General features: G+C 44.1%; 1 protein-coding gene and 1 pseudogene across 2 annotated transcripts in view; both read left to right on the top strand.

Moving 5' to 3' along the window:
• Nucleotides 1-19,882, top strand: part of APOBEC1 (apolipoprotein B mRNA editing enzyme catalytic subunit 1) — a 47,395-nt gene that overhangs the window by 16,432 nt on the left and 11,081 nt on the right. Inside the window, exon 8 of one of the 2 annotated variants that reach the window (XR_008473751.2) lies at nt 6,407-8,942. The exons of the other annotated variant lie outside the window; for it this stretch is intronic. The gene's annotated coding sequence lies outside the window, so the exon portion shown is untranslated. Of the gene's footprint in view, nt 1-6,406; nt 8,943-19,882 lie in introns of those variants that run through there. 2 annotated transcript variants of the gene reach the window in all.
• On the top strand, nt 1,990-19,548 carry LOC100399221 (prolyl hydroxylase EGLN2 pseudogene; annotated as a pseudogene).

The following is a 19,882-nucleotide window of genomic DNA, read 5'->3' as shown; positions in this document are numbered from 1 at the left end:
AACTGCTGAAGACACAGCTACAGAAAAACAAAAGACTAAGTAGTAGCATTTATTTTTGTTTCTTAGTTAGAATATCGTACGATTTATAGATAATTTATAGAGGATTGGATGACCAGCTGCAGAGAGGAGCTACCCTCTTTGTGAGAGCTTCAGAGACCTGCAGAGACATTGAATGACATGCCTGCAGAAGTTTTCTGATAGGAATTCTCATTGGTTTACTGAAATAATATTGGTTAGTGAGTGGCTACACATGGTGTCCAGCACAGGGCATTTTGTGGCTGCTCGGCATCAGTCTACAGCCCATGCAGCAAGGGGCTTTAAGAGGTAATTAGCTCAAGCAGAGAGTGAGATGTGATGGTTGTCACATTTTAAATGTTCCTTTGGGCTTGATAATTTAAAGGTGTTCACATTCCTCAGATAAAACATTCATTTTCTTTCTCAGACTTAAACGTAATATTAACTGCTGCTATATTATCATTTTTTTAGTAGGAGGATAAGGAGGGCTAAGTCAGACACAATTACAAAAAACTCAGCCTACTCATGAATTACTCATATAAGCTGAATAACTTATAACTCCTTTACAATAATATTAAATCTACTAATGAGGCCAGTCGCAGTGGCTCACACCTGGAATCCCAGCACTTTGGGAGGTCGAGGTGTGTAGATCAATTGAGGTCAGGAGTTCAAGACCAGCCTAGCCAACATGGTGAAACTCTGTCTCTACTAAAAATACAAAAATTGGCTGGGCATGGTGGTGCATTTCTGTAATCCCAGCTACTCAGGAGGCTGAGGCAGGAAAATTGAACTGGGACTGGGGAGGTGGAGGTTGCAGTGAACCAAGATCATGCCAGTGCACTCCAGCCTGGGCTACAGAGCGATACTCCGTCTCAAAAAAACCAACAAACAATAAAAAACAGTATGATTTCATGAATCATAGGGTTTATTGCCATAAAAAATATTTTTTATTTTTTATATATTTTTTATTTTACAACACCTAAAGAGGGGGAGAACGAGAACAAATCTCACAGGAAATACACCCCATAGGCAAGGTACATTAGCCACACAGTGAGTTCCAATTTTGACAGAATCCAATTATTAAAGTCTAGTTGCTCCATTAGGATGGAAGCAGGCCTCTGTGGAAAGTAAAATCTAACCGAAGTTTAAGATGTCCCTTTGCGTGGAATCTTCTCAGAGAGACAAATGATGCCTTAGGTCCCTCAGCACCCGTGGGCTGTGTGTTGGCAGAATGAGGTTTCAGAGATGAGCACAAAGGCTAACATGGTAGGGGTTTGCCACAGTCTGAGCTCTCAAAGTGTCTGTCAAAATCTTGGGTTTATATGTATTTTGGAGTCTAGTAGTTGAGGTCAGTTACTCACATATGTGGTCTAATGAGGTGTGACATAACACTACTACAGGGAGGGGGAATTAAAATCCACGTTCTTATCACAGCAAAACATACATAACTCATGTTGCAAACTATGGAAGTAGAATCATTTTAAAGCTTTAAAACATCACTTTTAGCTGGAAATTCAGCCCAGGCTGGAGCCTTTGTAAATCAAACCATTTTCTTTTTTTTAAAGATGGGGTTTCACCATGATGGCCAGGCTGGTCTTGAACTCCTGACCTCAGGTGATCCACCACCTCGATATCCCAAAGTGCTAGGATTACAGGCGTGAGCCACAGCGCTTGGTCAATCAAACCATTTTCTAATTACACTTAGCAGGTATTTCATCAATGTTAGGTGCTATTAATTTTATCACAACAATTATTAATATATCACCACAAACTAGATCTCAATATAAAAAATCATCACTTACTTAATCAGTTAGTTGGTCCTCTTCCTGAGGTTGATCTAAGGGTTTTGGGACGAATGGTGTGTCCGTGTGTCGCTCTGCTCACAGCACCGTTTGGAGTTTGGTTGCTTCTCGGTGAAGAGAGATAATTTTTACAAGAAGATTTAAAATACAGAGCTAGAGTATGAGTATTAAGATGACCACCGTTGGTGGGGGTCCTATAGACCAAACTGAGTTTGATGCTGGTTACACCAATGGATTGCAATACCAGTTTCTTTCACTAGATGTCGTTGTACATCCCCAGAGACGTTAATATAAAAGTAACATTTTCCTTGAGAAAAGCATACATTTTCCCCCTGACTGGCCATCAGAGAATAATTTTAAGCATAGGTCATTTTTATGAGTTGCAATATGATTGGGAGAAATATAATATTGGGTGGCTAAAATAACTTTAGCATTAATCTTGACAATTTCTTTCTTTTAATTAATAAATTCTTCTGTGATTTTCACAGACCCTCTTACAACATACTCAAACTTTCTGACTTCTCTTAAATATCCTTCCTTTAAACAACCAATAATTTCTTTTTATTTTATTTTTTTAATTAGAGACAGGGTTTCACCATATTGGCCAGGTTGGTCTCAAATTCCTGACTTTGTGATCTGCCTGTCTCGGCCTCCCAAAGTGCTGGGATTACAGGTGTGAGCCACCAAACAACAAATGATTTCATTTTAGGAAAAGAATTTACCATACAAAATATTTCCTTACATAAAATCTCTTTCTTTATAACCTTCTTTTAATAGTTTAGAGTGCATCCCATTACCAATCTTCAGTAAAAAGTCCTGTCAAACTCAATGATAGTAAAAAATTTTTTTTTTTTTTTGAGACAGAGTTTCGCTGTTGTTACCCAGGCTGGAGTGCAATGGCACAATCTCGGCTCACCGCAACCTCTGCCTTCTGGGTTCAAGCAATTCTCCTGCCTCAGTCTCCTGAGTAGCTGGGACTACAGGCACTCACCACCATGCCCAGCTAATTTTTGTATTTTTAGTAGAGACGGGGTTTCACCTCATTGACCAGGATGGTCTTGATCTCTTGACCTTGTGATCCACCCACCTCGGCCTCCCAAAGTGCTGGGATTATAGGCTTGAGCCAACGTGCCTGGCTATGCTTGCTTCTTATCCATAACTATGACTCCTGTTATAAGCAAAATAACCTTAACTAAATCCTGCAATTATTAATCCTATAGATGATAATCAGGCAAAATATTACAGCAATTAGAATTTTACAACCAGAATTCCACATCGTAGGTACCATGGTGTATAGTTCTACTGCAAATAGTAGCTTGACTATAACAATTCCCACAAGAGTGGCATAGTAAATAATGGTTGTTTAAATCTTTACTTGTCACGATATAACAGTCCCCTTTGGGGATCTATAAAGTTACAAATGCAGTCTCATGTATAATTAAATCTCACTGCAAATATGCATTAAAAGGAAGTTTTAATATTTGGTGGCAGCTTTTGAGAGGAAAGAGCAGAAATAATAAAAAGTATAGAGGGAGGAGCCCCTCACTCAGTTACTTTGTGATTTTCAGCTTAAAGTCGTCTATTTCTCCTCATTGATATTCAGGACGTTCTTCTGGGCTGTTAGGAGTTGCTCCCTCAGCTCCTCAGGCTCTGACTTGAGTGTGATGTATCCAGGAGTTGATTCCTGTAACTTTTACTGACAAGGGGAAAGAACAGCGTAGGGCCTTTGCCAGCTTTGCTTAGGGAAGGAGACAGAGATGAGAATTTTCACTAATACCAAATTTCCCGGGTTAAATAAAGGTGGTTCTGTTTCCTGGGGGTTGGGCTTCTGCTAGTTGTGTTAATTCACGTTGCAAGTGAGCTGGAAAGGTTACATGCTTAACCAATTTAGAAGTTTCCTGCCTGAAAACAATCTCTGAGCACACTGATACATCTCCTTTCCTGATGGCAGATGGAGTTTGCCATCCTCTGACTGTAGCCTTCCTGAGTGCTGGGAAGTATGCGCTCGAGAAGTGGCCTATTTTATTTCTGCAGGGGAATACTGAGGTTTAATTTTCCTTAGGGAACCTTCCTAGATTAGAAGAAGCTTGAAGTGCCTTAATGCCTCGAGGCTTCCTTGTCTCTCTCTTAACTGCCTGATAAGCTAACCTATTTCCTTTGGCCCCTCATTTGTTCCCTTTTGATGTTCCTTAGGATGCATTCCTGCTATTTCTTGTGGAAGAAAAACTGAGGATAATAACCTGCTAATTTCCTGGCGATATTTTTATAGGAGATCCAATAGTGGCAAGAAAATGTCTTTCAAGTGGCAGCGTAAATGTGGAGAACCAAGAAAGCATACTTGGAGTTAGTATAAATGTTAGCTACCTTTCTCTTGCTTAATCCAAGTGTTCATTTAAGAGCTATTAGTTCAGCTAATTGAGCGCTGTGCCTGAGACATTCTTTAGAGTGGCTACTGCTTATCCTGCCTTATGTACTTCTTGCTTTACTGGCTGTTTGTTGGCTAAGAGCTCCCCCTAGAGGACAGTAATCCAGCCACATTATGTGGAGTGTGAACAGTTAAATTATTTCCTAGGGTTAACTTGGAGGCTTTTCTGACTAGTAGAGCTGCCATGACAATGGCTTGGAAGCACGTGTCAACTAAGGTTGAGAAAAATAGTGGATTAGATTAGAGTTTTTCCCGAGAAAAACTTCTGGTAGGGGAAGCCTGGATTAGAAAGGAGAGGGTAGGCCTGGATTAGAAAGGAGAAAAAAGAGAGACTGGCTCTGGTGTTTAGAAGGAGGTCTACTTTCCTTCCTTTAATTTCCAGAATCACCCGGGGCTCCTGTGCTATAATGGCGGTTTGAGCTGCTGGAGCCAGAGTTTGAGCCCCGGGACCCATCAGTCCTGCTGGATCATTTGTGAAGCTGGTTCTGAGCCCAGTGACCTCCACCTTTGTGGTCTCCGCCACAGATGGATGGGTTGAGGTGGCTTCGTCTTGTTCTATGGGCATTCTTTCTTTCTTTTTTGTTTTGAGACAGAGTTTCGCTCTTGTTACCCAGGCTGGAATGCAATGGCGTGATCTTGGCTCACCGCAACCTCCGCCTCCCGGGTTCAAGCAATTCTCCTGCCTCAGTCTCCCAAGTAGCTGGGACTACAGGCACGAGCCACCATGCCCAGCTAATTCTTTTGTATTTTTAGTAGAGATGGGGTTTCACTATGTTGACCAGGATGGTCTCGATCTCTTGACCTCGTGATCCACCTGCCTCAGTCTCCCAAAGTGCTGGGATTATAGGTGTGAGCCACCGCGACCGGCCTGGGCATTCTTTCTTTAAATGCCCTGGTCTGCCCCACTAATAGCAACTAGCAGATGCTGCTAGAAGCCTCTTCTTCTGACCATTCTCTCTTTTGGGCCTTGTCCTGGTCCCTATTAGAAAAGACCAAAGTGGCCACGTTTAGGAGGTTCTCTAAGGTGCTATGTGGTCCTATAGCTTGCTTTTATAGCTTCCTTTTAATATCAGAAGCTGCTTGTGTAATAAGCTTGTCCTTTTTTTTTTTTTGAGACGGAGTTTCGCTGTTGTTACCCAGACTGGAGTGCAATGGCATGATCTCGGCTCACCACAACCTCTGCCTTCTGGGTTCAAGGAATTTTCCTGCCTCAGCCTCCCGAGTAGCTGAGACTACAGGCACTCACCACCATGCCCAGCTAATTTTTGTATTTTTAGTAGAGACAGGGTTTCACCATGTTGACCAGGATGGTCTCGATCTCTTGACCTCGTGATCCACCCACCTCAGCCTCCCAAAGTGCTGGGATTATAGGCATGAGCCACCGCGCCCGGCTAGCTTGTCCTTTAGGATGAGCTGTCCCTTGACTGAATCGGGATAAGGAGGGGTGTTCTATTAGTGCCTCTCAGTCCTTTCGTAAAGGCTACAGGATTCTCATTTGGGTTTTCATTTATCATGGAAGTTTAGAGTAATTGAGAGGTTTGGCCCTGGTTTTCCTTAGGCCCTCTAATGCACACTTTAAAGAGTACGTCCTTTTCCATTCATCTCCTGAGTTATTGGGGTCCTGATTAGGGTTTTCAAGGGGAAGTGCTTTTCCTCCCAATTGAGAATGGCATTTCTGCTGTTTCTTCTCTTTCCTTATCTGCTTTCTTCCCTTTTGGTGTGTGATAGGAGATACACTGCTCATCTCCAAAATCAGAGCTGCCTGCTTTTCAGCTGTGGTGAGGGTCTTGTTTAGGAGGTGAAGTACCTGAGTTAACTTTTGGAAAGCCTTCATATATCTATCAGGGCTGTCAGAAAATTGGCCTAAGTCTCCCTTTATTTGCCTAAGATCCTGTAATGAGAAAGGAACTTGAAGAGGCCGCAAATAAGGGGCATCTTCAGATGGTTCCCTTGGAAGTTGCTTCTTTCTTTCTTTCTTTTTTTTTTTTTTTGATGGAGTTTTGTTCTTGTTGCCCAGGCTGGAGTGCAACAGCACAATCTCGGCTCACTGCAACCTTTGCCTCCCAGGTTCAAGCGATTCTCCTGCCTCAGCCTCCCAAGTAGCTGGGATTATAGGCATGTGCCACCACGCTGGTCTGACTTTTTTTTTTTTTTGTCCTTTTAGTAGAGACGGGGTTTCTTCATGTTGGTCAGGCTGGTCTTGAACTCCCAACCTCAGGTGATCTACCTGCCTCAGTCTCCCAAAGATGTAAGTTGCTTTTTTAATTTTGGGGGACTATTCTCTGTACGCCTGCTCCATATGATTGCTAAAAGAGCTGGGTTGATCTTACAATGTGTGCAAAGTTTTAGTAAAAATGCCATGCTCCTGTACAAAAGAAAATGAGTTGCTCTTCTCTTTAATGTCCTGAGGTTAGAAAAGTTTCAGTGTTTCAGAGTGGTGCACCCCAGAGGGGTGCCAGCGGAAGATAACCTGTTACCCATCTAGAAAGAGAAGCAAGAATAAAAGTGTTCTTTCAGTCTCCTTCCTTTCTGTATGACCCAGGATGGAAAGTAAGACAGTGGAGCACCCTCCTGTTTTACTTTCCTGGTTCCTGGGACCTGGCACCCTGTTAAATGTACCACCCATAGTTGTAAGCACAATCCTCCAAGCCATGGGACCAACCGGATGAACTACATGATGGGACTAACCACGCTTTTCCCACGCAACCTTAGCTCATCTGCCTTGTGTGATTCCCTTTGACTTTCTAGACCTATGTGATCTGCCTGGCTCCCTGAAAAATGGATCCTCGGAGAGACCCTGTTGTCTTTGGGCAAATCTCCTTTAATGGAGGCAGAGTGCTAGACTGTTTGCTATTATGGCTTGTGCGAAAGCATTTACCCTCAAAAAAATGGTTCTGGTTAACTTCCAAAGTTAAAATCTCCTTACTATTTAAATACCATTTTAACAGGAAACAGACTAGGTGTCTTTAAAGAAAGTAGGAACTGGATAGCCATTTTCCTGCTTATGGGACAATATCAAGACTAAAATTTGGCAGCAGAGGGCTTATTCCTTAAAAAAAAATTTTTTTTTAAAGACAAAGTCTCACTCTGTTGCCCAGGCTGGACTGCAGTGGTGCGATCTCAGCTCACTGCGACCTCCATTTCCAGGATTCAAGCAATTCTCCTGCCTCAGCCTCCCAAGCAGCTGGGACTACAGGTGTGCACCACCATGCCCAGCTAGTTTTTGTGTTTTTAGTAGACACGGGCTTTCATCATATTGGCCAGGCTGGTCTCGAACTCCTGGCCTCATGAGCCACCCGCTTCCGCCTCCCAAAGTGCTGGGAATACAGACATGAACCACCACACCCGGCCGAGGACATATTACTTCTAACTGCGGAAGCCAGAACTTTCCTGTTCACAGAAGTAGCCTGGAGCCTGATTTCTAGTGGTGTAAAAGGAAGCTCGGTGTCACGTTAAAAAAATGTGCCTCCTGCCGGGTGTGGTAGCTCACCCTTATAATCCCAGCACTTTGGAAGGCTGAGGCGGGTGGATCACGAGGTCAGGAGTTCAAGACCAGCCTGACCAACACGAAGAAAGCCCTTCTTCACTAAAAATACAGTCAGCTGGGCGTGGTGGCGCATGCCTGTAATCCCAGCAACTCGGGAGGCTGAGGCAGGAGAATCGCTTGAACCTGGAAGGCGGTGGTTGTGGTGAGCCAAGGTCACGCCTTTGTACTCCATCCCAGGCAACTAAAGCAAAATTCTGACTTCACTGGGGAGAAAAAAAAAAAAAGGTGTCTCCTGAAGGGGATTTATACTTCCACTAGGTGGCGCTCTTGGCTTAGAAATACCAGCAATCATCAGCAAAACCATACAGAGAGCTTATTGAGTTACTGCTCGCTGTGTTTGCCCATCTTTCCAGACAGACCTGTTTCCCTGAACTGTAAAAATCCCCGCACACAGAGAGAGTAAGAGACTGTGGATAGAGAAAGAAGGAAAGTTTTGCAACAGGATAGTAGGAAGAGGGCCTTAGATTAAAGGACAGATTTGACATTGAGGTTTGCTCCATAGTCACCACTCCAATGAATGAAATTCCTGGCCAATGCACCAAAATGATAAGGCTCCTATAAATGGAGGAACAGCAGGGTCCTTGGTCTCGCGTTGATTTAAACTGATATGGATACATGTGGACTGGTTTTAAGGAGTGGAGAGTTTAATAAGCAAGAAAGAAAGAACCTCCCCAGTAGGCAGAGGGAGGGGGGCTCCGAGAGAGAAACCCCGTGTGTGGTGGAGAAATAGTTGGTCATATTAGGAGGCTGGAGGGGGCAGTGTCTAATTTGCATAGGGCCCAGGAGATTGGTTTGATCAAATGTATCATTCATGTGGCCCGTGAAAAACCTGGCACTCCCACCTTAGTCCTTTAATATGCAAATGTGGGCCACCATAATATCCTGAATACATGTGAGTTATCTGGAAATAGCCATGACACTGGCACATGTGGTGACAAGGAAAAGAGGGCGGTACTTGCCATGTTGGCCGTGTTGGGTGGATCTAGTATCTAACCCTTGGCGTTTGCATATCAAACTTGCTGGCCTGGTGTTTCAAGCTCCTTTCTGTTAGAAAAGAAATGGTTTGGGGGTTGCTTCCTACTGCAGGAAAATTTCCACTGAGAACCTTTACCCTTTCTAGCTGCCTAAACATTTCTTTTCCTATCTTTTTTTATTTCAGACAGAGTTTCGCTGTTGTTACCCAGGCTGGAGTGCAGTGGCGCCATCTCGGCTCACCGCAACCTCTGCCTCCTGGGTTCAAGCAATTCTCCTGCCTCAGCCTCCTGAGTAGCTGGAACTACAGTCACGCGCCACCATGCCCAGCTAATTTTTGTATTTTTAGTAGAGATGGGGTTTTACCATATTGACCAGGATGGTATCGATCTCTTGACCTCATGATCCACCCACCTCGGCCTCCCAAAGTGCTGGGATTATAAGTGTGAGCCACCGTGCCCGGGCACCTTTTTTTTTTTTTTTGAGATAGAGTTTTGCTCTCGTTGCCCAAGCTGGAGTGCAATGGCATGATGTCGGCTCACCGCAATCTCGCCTCCGGGATTCAAGATATTCTCCTGCCTCAGTCTCACGAGTACCTGGGATTACAGGCATATGCCACCACCCCTGGCTAATTTTGTATTTTTAGTAGTAGAGATGGGGTTTCTCCATATTGGTCAGGCTGGTCTGGAACTTCCAACCTTGGTGATCCACCCGCCTTGGCCTCCCAAAGTGCTGGGATTACAGGCGTGAGCCACTGTACCTGGCTAAAAATTACTTCTTAATTACTCCTGTATTATTTGGAGGTGTTTGGGTCATGTGAGCAGATCCCTCATGAAGTAATGAGTTCTCACCCTGTTGGTTCACACAAGAGCTTGTTGTTTAAAGAAGTCTGGCATCTCTCTTCTGCCACTCTCACCACGTGGCACACTGTCTCCCCTTTGCTCTCCACTGTGATTGTCAGCTTCCTGCAGCCCTCATCAGAAGCAGATGCTGGCACTATGCTTCATGCACAGCCTGTAGAACTCTAAGTCAATTTAACCCCTTTTCTTTATAAATTACACAGCCTCAGGTATTCTTTTGTAGCAATGCAAGCAGACCTAACCCAAAGCTCATTATATATTTACAGTAGAAATGGACGTTGATACATGAGCATATTTTATACGAGCCACTATAACTCTTGCTATTCTTATAGGAGTAAAATTATTTGGCTGATTAACAAACTTTCACAGAGAAAATAGCAAATGGTCACTAGCTGTACTATCAAGTTTAGGCTTTTTTTTTCTTATTACAGTTGGAGGCGCAACAGAAATTGTATCAGCTAAGTTATGATTTGATATCAACCTCCATGACATTGTAGCAAACCAAAGTAAAGCCAAGTAAAGTCCAGTAAAAGAAAGTAAATCAGAGTAAAAGGCTAGAGTGTGGGAAGCAGTGAATCCTATTTTAGATGGACTTGCCAAGGATATTGGTAATTTTTTTTTTTTTTTTTGAGATGGAGTTTCGCTGTTGTTACCCAGGCCGCAGTGCTATGGCAGGATCTTGGCTCACCACAACCTCCACCTCCTGGGTTCAAGCAATTCTCCTGCCTCAGCCTCCCGAGTAGCTGGGACTACAAGCGCACACCACCATGCCCAGCTGATTTTTGTATTTTTAGTAGAGATGGGGTTTTGCCTTGTTGACCAGGATGGTCTCGATCTCTTGACCTCGTGATCCACCCGCCTCGACCTCCCAAAGTGCTGGGATTATAGGCATGAGCCACCGCGCCGGCCCAGATATTGGTAATTTTTAAATGAAGACCCAAATGAAATAAATGAGAAGGCCATGTGGAAATCTGGAGGAAGATTATTTCACACAGATGAAACAGAAGGTGCAGACATACCAAGTTTTTTCATATTAAAAAAACTTGGCATTTTTTAAGGAATAAAGATGTGGTTAGCTTGGAATTAATGAAGTGAGAAAATGTAGGGATTGTGGAATTATCCAACACCCTTGGCACTGATCACTCCCACCAGGACCTGAGCTTAGGGCAACTCAACCAGCCAACACCACCACAACTGACATCTATTTTACATTAGCCCAAAGGTGAAGCCCTTCGCCCTCTCTACGTGAAGCAGCAGCATTACCACATCAGAGAATAGCTGGACCATAAAGCGTCTGTACTGGGCTGAGTGGAGAGGTTCTGTCCTGAAACCACTCCTGTGGAGAGCCATGGGACAGGTGTTATCTGTGACTCTCAGCTACACTGTGGCCTGGAGGTAGACAACGATGTACATCTGAGCTCCGAGTCATGCGCCCTGGGACTGGGGCTTAACAGGGAAACAGAGCACACTGTTGTCTAACTAGGATGTGGAGCTGATGCAGCCTCTCACTCCCCCAACACCTGCAGAGACCTCAGTGCATTTCACAAGGAGCTCCTTTAGCGACTCCTGTCAGGGCTGGTGTCTGCTCATCACCGGCATATTCATGGGCAAGCCAGGGAGTCCAGCTGTGTCTCCCCAATCCCTGCTAAACAGGAAGCTCAGGGAACCAGGCATTGCATTTTCCAGCCCAACACTATAGGCAACAGAGAGCACCTCACAGTAAAGAAATATCGAGTACACACCTGTCTGCTTGTGCCCCAGTTGGCTATTACCCATACGCACCATCTACTGGCCTGCAGGTCAAACTGCACAGTCCAATATAAAACCTGCAGAGAAAAGGGCACCTGGCTATGTATAGAAGCAAAGCCAAAAGACCCTACCCTACATATCACAGTCACACCCCCCCAAAAAAGGAAAAATAGTTTAAAAAACTCCCATCAAAATAAAAATAAATTTAAAAATAAGGAGTGTTGGCCGGGTGTGGTGGCTCATACCTGTAATTCCAGCACTTTGGGAGATCCAGGCGGGCAGATCATGAGGTCAGGGGTTTGAGACCAGCTGGGCCAACATAGTGAAACCCTGTCTCTATTAAAAATACAAAAAATTAACTGGGCATGGTGGTGGGTGCCTGTAATCCCAGCTACTTGGGAAGCTGAGGCAGCAGAATCTCTTGAACTCAGGAGGTAGAGGTTGCAGTGAGCCAAATTATACCACTGCACGCCAGCCTGAGTGACAGTGCGAGACTCCATCTCAAAAAAAAAAAAAAAGGAGCGTCAGCTTTTCCAAATGGGAAGAAACCAGAGTAAGAATTCTGGCACCACAAAGAACCTGAATCCTGTGACACCACCTAAGGATCAATAGACCTTAACCAAGATGAAAACTCAGAAATGACAGATAAAGAGTACAAAGTATAAATTGCAAGGAAGCTCACCAAGATCCAAGAGAGGCTGAAAAACAACACAAAGAAACCAGGAAAGTGATCCAGGAGATAAAGAAAGACATTGATTTCTCTAAGAAAAATTTGCTTAAAGAACTTCAAAATAGAGGAGCAAGGTGTGGTGGCTCACGCCTATAATCCCAGCACTTTGGGAGGTTGAGGTGGGTGGATCACAAGTTCAGGAGTTTGAGACCAGCCTGGCCACTATGGTGAAACCCCATCTCTACTAAAAATACAAAAATTAGCTGGGCACGGTGGTAGGTGCCTGTAGTCCCAGCTACTTGGAAGGCAGGAGAATCGCTTGAACCCGGGAGGCAGAGGTTACAGTGAGCCAAGATCATGCCACTGCACTCCAGCCTGGGTGACAGAGCGAGACTTCGAAGGAAAATAAAAAGAATTTCAAAATAGATTTGAAAGCTTTAATAATAGATTAAATCAAGCAGAAGGAAGAATTTCAGAGCTTGCAGGCTGCTCTTTCAAATTAGCCCGGTTAAAAATAAAGAAAGGAGCTTTTTGAAAAATGAACAAAGCCTTCAAGAAATATGGGATTATGTAAAGCAAACCAAAGCTGTGACTTATAGTCATTCTTGGGAGAGAAGAAGAAAAAGTAAGCAACCTAGAAAGCATATTTAAGGGAATAATTCAGAAAAAATTATTAAATCTTACCAGAGAAGTAAACTTCTAGATACAAGAAAGTCAGAATACCTGCAAAACACTATACAAAGGCATGTAACTATTGGACTATCCAAGGTCAACACTAAAAAAATAAAAATCATAAAAGCAGCTAGAGAAAAGGGGTCAAATCATCTATAAAGGAAAACCTGTCAGACTAATAACAAACTTCTCACGAGAATCCCTACGAGCCAGCAGAGACTGGGGGGCTATTTTTAGCTTCCCTAAATAATAATTAAAAAAATGCAGCCCAAAATTTTGTATACTGTTGAACTAAGCTTCATAAATTAAGAAAAACAAATTCTTTCCCAGACAAGCAAATCTAAGAGAATTTGTCACCTCTAAAAAAAAAAAATGCTTAAAGGACTTCTAAATATAGCAAAGAAAGGACAATAGTTATCATAAAAGGACCCTTAAGTACAGAGCTCCCATTGCCGTAAAGAAACTATGCAATAGAAACTCCGAAACAACTAGCTAACGACAATATAATGGGAATAAAACCTCACGTATCAATATTAACCTTAAATGTAAATGGGCTTAAAAGCTCCACCTAAGACACACAGAGTGGCACATTGGATAAAAAGCAAGGCCTAACTGCCTGCTGCTTATAAGAGACCACCTACTGGCTAGAGACATCCTCCAGACTCAAGGTAAATGGATGAAAAAAGATATATAATGAAAATGGAAAACAAAAGTATGCAGGAGTAGCCATTTCCATATCAGATAATACAGACTTTAAACCAACAGTAGTTTTTAAAAGAAAATAAAAATAGAAGAGCATGTAATGACAAAGAGTTCAATACAACAAGAAGATTTAACTGTCCTAAGCATATATGCAACCAACACTGGAGCACCCAGATTCATAAAACAAATACCACAAGATCATGGCCAGGCGCGGTGGCTCAAGCCTGTAGTCCCAGCACTTTGGGAGGCCAAGGCAGGTAGATCATGTGGCCAAGAGATTGAGACCATCCTGGTCAACATGGTGAAACCCCAACTCTACTAAAAATACAAAAAATTAGCTGGGCATGGTGGTGCGTGCCTGTAATCCCAGCTACTCAGGAGGCTGAGGCAGGAGAATTGCTTGAACCCAGGAGGCGGAGGTTGCGGTGAGCCGAGATCGCGCCATTGCACTTCAGCCTGGGTAACAAGAGCCAAACTCCATCTCAAAAAAAAACCAAAAAACAAAATACCACAATATCGAAGAAAAGATACTGATAGCAATACAATAATAGTGGGAGACTTCAATCCCTCACTGACATCAGTAGGCAGAAAATCAACAAAAAAACTCTGGGGGGCATGGTGCACTGTGCGGCACAGGGTGGCTGGCAAAAGAGGCGGCTCCAGGGCCGGAGGAAAAAGCTCGCCACCCTGAAGGGTTCCTTCCCAAGCCCTTAGGGACGGCAAGCAATCCCTGGGGCACAAGAAGAGCTCTCCCTCTTTGCCCTGCCTCACCCTGCCCCACGCCAGGCCCGGTGGCCCCCAGCTGCATCAAGTGGAGGCAGAGGAGGCTGGCACCATGGGCCCGGGTGGTGCCCTCCATGCCAGGGGGATGAAGACACTGCTGCCAGGGACAGCCTGTGCCAGCCGCAGCCCCTAAGTCAGGCTCTCCCTCAGTTACCGGGGTCTTCGTCAGAGCCCTTGGAGCCTGGCCGGGCCAGGATGGGGGTGGAGAGTTACCTGCCCTGTCCCTTGCTCCCCTCCTACCACTGTCCAGGAGTGCCCAGTGAGGCCTCGGCAGGGAGTGGGACCCCCAGAGCCACAGCCACCTCTGCCATTGCCAGCCCCCTTCGGGAGGGCTTTGGTGGGCAGGATGGTGGTGAGTTGTGGCTGCTGCAGAGTGAAGGTGCCGCGCTGGTCACCAAGGGGTGCCAGTGACTGGCAGCCCAGGATTCCCGGCCTGAAGCCCCCAAACGGAAATGGGCCGAGGATAGTGGGGATGCCCCTTCACCCAGCAAGCGGCCCTGGGCCAGGCAAGAGAACCAGGAGGTAGAGCAGTGGGAGGGTGGTATGAGCTGAGGCTGCAGCAGTGGCAGTGGTGAGGCCAGCGCTGGGCTGACGGAGGAGGTGCTGCCCTGTGCGCCTGAGCGCCTGGCCCTGGACTATATCGTGCCCTGCATGCGGTACTACGGCATCTGCGTCCAGGACAGCTTCCTGGGGGCAGCACTGGGTGGCCGCGTGCTGGCCGAGGTGGAGCCCCCTCAAACGGGGTGGGCGCCTGCGAGATGGGCAGCTGGTCAGCCTGGGGGGATCCCACCGCGCAGCATCCGTGGGGACTAGATTGCCTGGGTGGAAGGCCATGAGCCAGGCTCCGAAGTATCGGTGCCCTCAGGGCCCATGTGGACGCCGTCATCCGCCACTGCTCAGGGCGGCGGGCAGCTACGTCATCAATGGGCGCACCAAGGCCGTGGTGGCGTTTCCCAGGCAACGGGCTCGGTACGTAAGTCACGTTGACAATCCCCATGGTGACATCACCTGTATCTATTACCTGACTCAGAACTGGGGCGTTAAGGTGCATGGAGGCCTGCTGCAGATCTTCCCTGAGGGCCGGCTGGTGGTAGCCAACATCGAGCCACTCTGACCAGTTGCTCATTTTCTGGTCTGACCGGTGGAACCCCCACAAGGTGAAGCCAGCGTATGCCACCAGGTACGCCATCACTGTCTGGTATTTTGATGCCAAGGAGCGGGAAGCAGCCAAAGACAAGTATCAGCTAACATCAGGACACAAAGGTGTCCAAGTACCTGTATCACAGCCGCCTACGCCCACCTAGTGGCCGGGTCCCAGAGCCGCATGGCAGACAGCTTGCCCTGACTTCAGGAGAGCTCTGTGCTCGTGGTGGCCGCTCCGTCCCTGCCACCGCTGCTGCTTCTGACTCTGCCTCTGTCCTGTCTGGCGTGGAAAGCTCTGTCTGTCGCTGAGGACCAAGGAGCAGAAGAGACCTCTGCTGCCCCATGATGGTGGCTGGCGTTGTGACCGGGACAGGGGGCAGCCTTGGAGGCCACCGTTACCAACTGAGGCTGGGGGTCTGGGTCCTACCCTGTCTGGTCATGACCCCATCAGGTGTTGAGAGCTGGGAGGAGGCATTGTCACTTCCCACCAGGAGGCAGGATTTGGGGTTTTGGTGAGTCATGGCTGGCAGTGGTGTGGGGGCAGTACCCCCAAGCCCTTTCACTCCTCCAGCCTGGAATGTGAAGTGACTCCCCAACCCCTGTGACCATGGCAGGCACCTTTGGGACTGGGTTGCCACTGCTTGGGCAGGGTAGAAGGTGCCAGGAGTAGCATGGGTGTGGAAGTCATCAGCCAAGAAATAAAAGTTTACCTCAGCAAAAAAAAAAAAAAAAAAAAAAAGAAACTCTGAACTTAAACTAGACTATAGATAAAATGGATTTAATACATATTTAAAGAACATTCTATGCAACTACTGTAGGATATACATTCTTCTCATCTGCTCATGAAACAGCCTCTAAAATGAACCATATGCTTGGCTATAAAGCAAGTCTCAATAAATTTTTAAAAAATGAAATCATACCAAGTATCTTCTCAGACCACAGCAGAATAAAATTAGAAACAACACCAAGAGGAACTATTGAAACTACACAAGTACATGGAACTGAACCACTTTCTCCTGAAGAACTCTAAGTAAACAATGAAATATTGGCACAATTAACAAATTATTTGAAACAAAAGAAGATGCAGACACAACAAACCAAAATCTCTGGGATATAGCAAGCTAAGAGGAAAGGTTCTAGTGAACACAAAAAAGACAGAAAGATCCCAAATAAACACAAGAAGCTAGAAAAACAAGAACAAACCGAAAGCTAGCGAATAAATAACAAAGATTAGAGCAGAACTAAATGCAATTGAGCGTAAAAATGATATGAAAGATAAATGAGATAAAAAGTTGGTTATTTGAGAAAGTAAATAATATTGAAAGACTACTAGCTAGATTAACCAACAAAAGGAGAAGATTCAAATAAGTACGATTAGACATGATAAAATGACATTAAAACTGATACCACAGAAATAAAAAGATCAGCAGAGATCACTAAAAAGAATAGCTCTATGTGCATAAACTAGAAAACTAGAGGGAATGAACAAATTCCTGGAACCATACAACCTCCCCAGATTGAACCAGAAAGAAATTCTGAACATACCAATAATGAGTTATGAAATCAAATTAGTACCTACAAATCTTTAAAAAAAAAAAAAAGCCCAAGATCACACTAATTTACAGCTGAATTTTATCAAACATACAGAGACGAGCTGGTACAAATCTTACTGAAACTCTTACAAAAAACTGGGGAGGAGACGTTCTTCCCAAACTCATGCTGCAAATCCACTATGAATCCCTGATACCAAAATGAGGCAAGGGTACAACAACAACAAAAAGACTGTAGGCCAATATCCCCGATGAACATAGATACCAAAGTTCTCAACTAATATTAGCAAACAGAATCTATCAGCACATCCAAAAGATAATTCATCACAGTCAAGTGGGCTTCATTCCAGGGATGCAAAGACGGTTCAACATATGCTAGTCAATTAATGTGAGACATCATATCAACAAAGTGCAGGACAAAAAAACCAATCATTTCAACTGATGCTGAAAAAGCATTTGATAAAATTCAACATGTTTTTTAATAAAACCCCTCAACCTCCAGGTGCGGTGGTTCACGCCTGTAATCCCAGCACTTTGGGAGGCTGAGGTGGGTGGATCACGAGGTCAAGAGATCGAGACCATCCTGGCCAACATGGTCAAACCCCGTCTCTACTAAAAAATACAAAAACTAGCTGGGTGTGGTGGTGCATGCCTGTAGTCCCAGCTACTTGGGAGGCTGAGGCAGGAGAATTGCTTGAACCCAGGAGGTGGAGATTGCAGTGAGCCGAGATTGTGCCACTGCACTCCAGCCTGGAGCCTGGAGACAGAGCAAGACTGTCTCAAAAAAAAAAAAAAAAAAAAAAAAAAAGAAAACCTTCAATCAATAAGGCATCAAAGGAATATACATCAAAGTAATAAGAACCATATATGGCAAACCCACAGACAACATCATACCGAATGATGGAAAGTTGTAAACATTTCCTCTAAGAACTGGAACAAGAAAAGGATGTCCACTGTCACCACTCCTATTCAACATAGTGCTGGACTCCCAACCAGAGCAAAGAGGCAGGAGAAATAAATAAAAGGGATCCAAAATGGAAAAAAGGAAATCGAATTATCTCTGTTCACTGCTTACAGAAAACCATAAAGACTCCTCCAAAAGACTCATAGACCTGAAAATGACTTCAACAAGCTTCAGGATACAAAATCAGCACATAAAAATCAGTAGCACTTCTGTATATCAATAATGTTCAATCTGAGAACCAAATCAAACTCAATCCCATTTATGATAGCCAGGAAAAAATCAAATACCTAGAAATACATGTATCCAAGGAGGTGAAACATCTCTACAAGGACAACTACAAAACACTGGTGAAAGAAATTGTGGATGACATAAACAAATAAAAAAATCTACAATCATGGATTGGAAGAATCAATATAGTTAAAATGACCATATTGCCGGGTGCGGTGGCTCACGCCTGTAATCCCAGCACTTTGGGAGTCTGAGGTGGGTGGATCATGAGGTCAAGAGATCGAGACCATCCTGGTCAACATGGTGAAACCCCGTCTCTACTAAAAATACAAAAAATTAGCTGGGCATAGTGGCACGTGCCTGTAATCCCAGCTACTCAGGAGGCTGAGGCAGGAGAATTGCCTGAACCCAGGAGGCGGAGGTTGTGGTGAGCTGAGATTGTGCCATTGCACTCCAGCCTGGGTAACAAGAGCGAAACTCAGTCTCAAAAAAAAAAAAAAAAAAGAAAAAAAAAATGACCATATTACCCAAAGTAATCTATAGAGTCTGAGAAATAGGGGTTTAAAAACAATTCTAAGGTTCATAAGGAACAACAACAACAAAAAGCCTGAATAACCAAAGCAGTCCTAAGGAAAAAGAACAAATTCAGAGGCATTACATTACCTGACTTAAAATTATATCACAAGTTCGTAGTAACTAAAGCAGCATGGTATTGGTACAAAAATAGACAACAGAATAAGAGAACCTAGAAATGAAGCTAGATAGCTACAACCAACTGATCTTTGACAAAGTTGATAAAAATAAATAATGGGGGCCAGGTGCGGTGACTCATACTTGTAATCCCAGCACTTTGGGAGGCTGATGTGAACAGATCATGAAATCAGGAGTTGGAGACCAGCCTGACCAACATGGTGAAACTCTGTCTCTACTTAAAATACAAAAATTAGCCAAACATGGTGGTGTGTGCATGCAATCCCAGCTACTCCATAGGCTGAGGCAGGAGAGTCGCTTGAACCCGGGAGGTGGAGGTTGCAGTGAGCTGAGATAGCGCCATTGCATTCCAGACTGGGCTACAGAGCAAGACTCTGTCTCAAATAAATAAATAAATAAATAAATAAATAAATAAATAAATAAAGGGGAAAGGGCACCCTGTTTAATAAATGGTGCTGGGAAAATTGGATTGCCATATGCAGAAGACTGAAACTGGACCCCTATCTCTCAGTTTATTAAAAATTAACTCAAGATAGATTAAAAAGACCTAAATCAAAGACTTAAAGTCATAAAAAGCCTAGAAGAAAACCTAGGAAAACGTCTTCAGGACATCAGCCTAGGTAAATAATTTATGGAAATTATGAAATTTATGAAAAAGACTCCAAAAACAAATACAACAATAAAAACAAAAGTAGGCAAATGGGACTGAATTCAACTAAAATGCTTCTGCATAGTAAAAGAAATAACCTACAGAATGAGAGAAAATATTTGGGAATTATTCTTCCAATAAAAGATTAATACTCAGAATTGACAAGGAATTCAATAAGTAAAAAAAAAAAAACCCATTAAAAACTGGACAAAAATATTCCTCAAAAGAATCCATGGCAGCCAAAAAACACATGAAAAAAAAGCTCAACATCACTAATCATCAGAGAAATGCAAATTAAAACACCAGTCAGAATGGCCATTATTAAAAAGTCAAAAAGCAACAGACGTTGGCATGGATGTGGAGAACAGGGAATACTTAGACACCATTGGTGGGAATGTAAATTAGTTCTTAGTATTGAGAAATCTCAAAGAACTAAACAT

Source organism: Callithrix jacchus, chromosome 9 (genome assembly GCF_049354715.1).
Source record: "Callithrix jacchus isolate 240 chromosome 9, calJac240_pri, whole genome shotgun sequence".
In the NCBI taxonomy this organism is placed as follows: Eukaryota; Metazoa; Chordata; class Mammalia; order Primates; family Cebidae; genus Callithrix; species Callithrix jacchus.
Note: the sequence above shows the minus strand (reverse complement) of the source record. Positions and strands in the feature narration are given on the sequence as shown.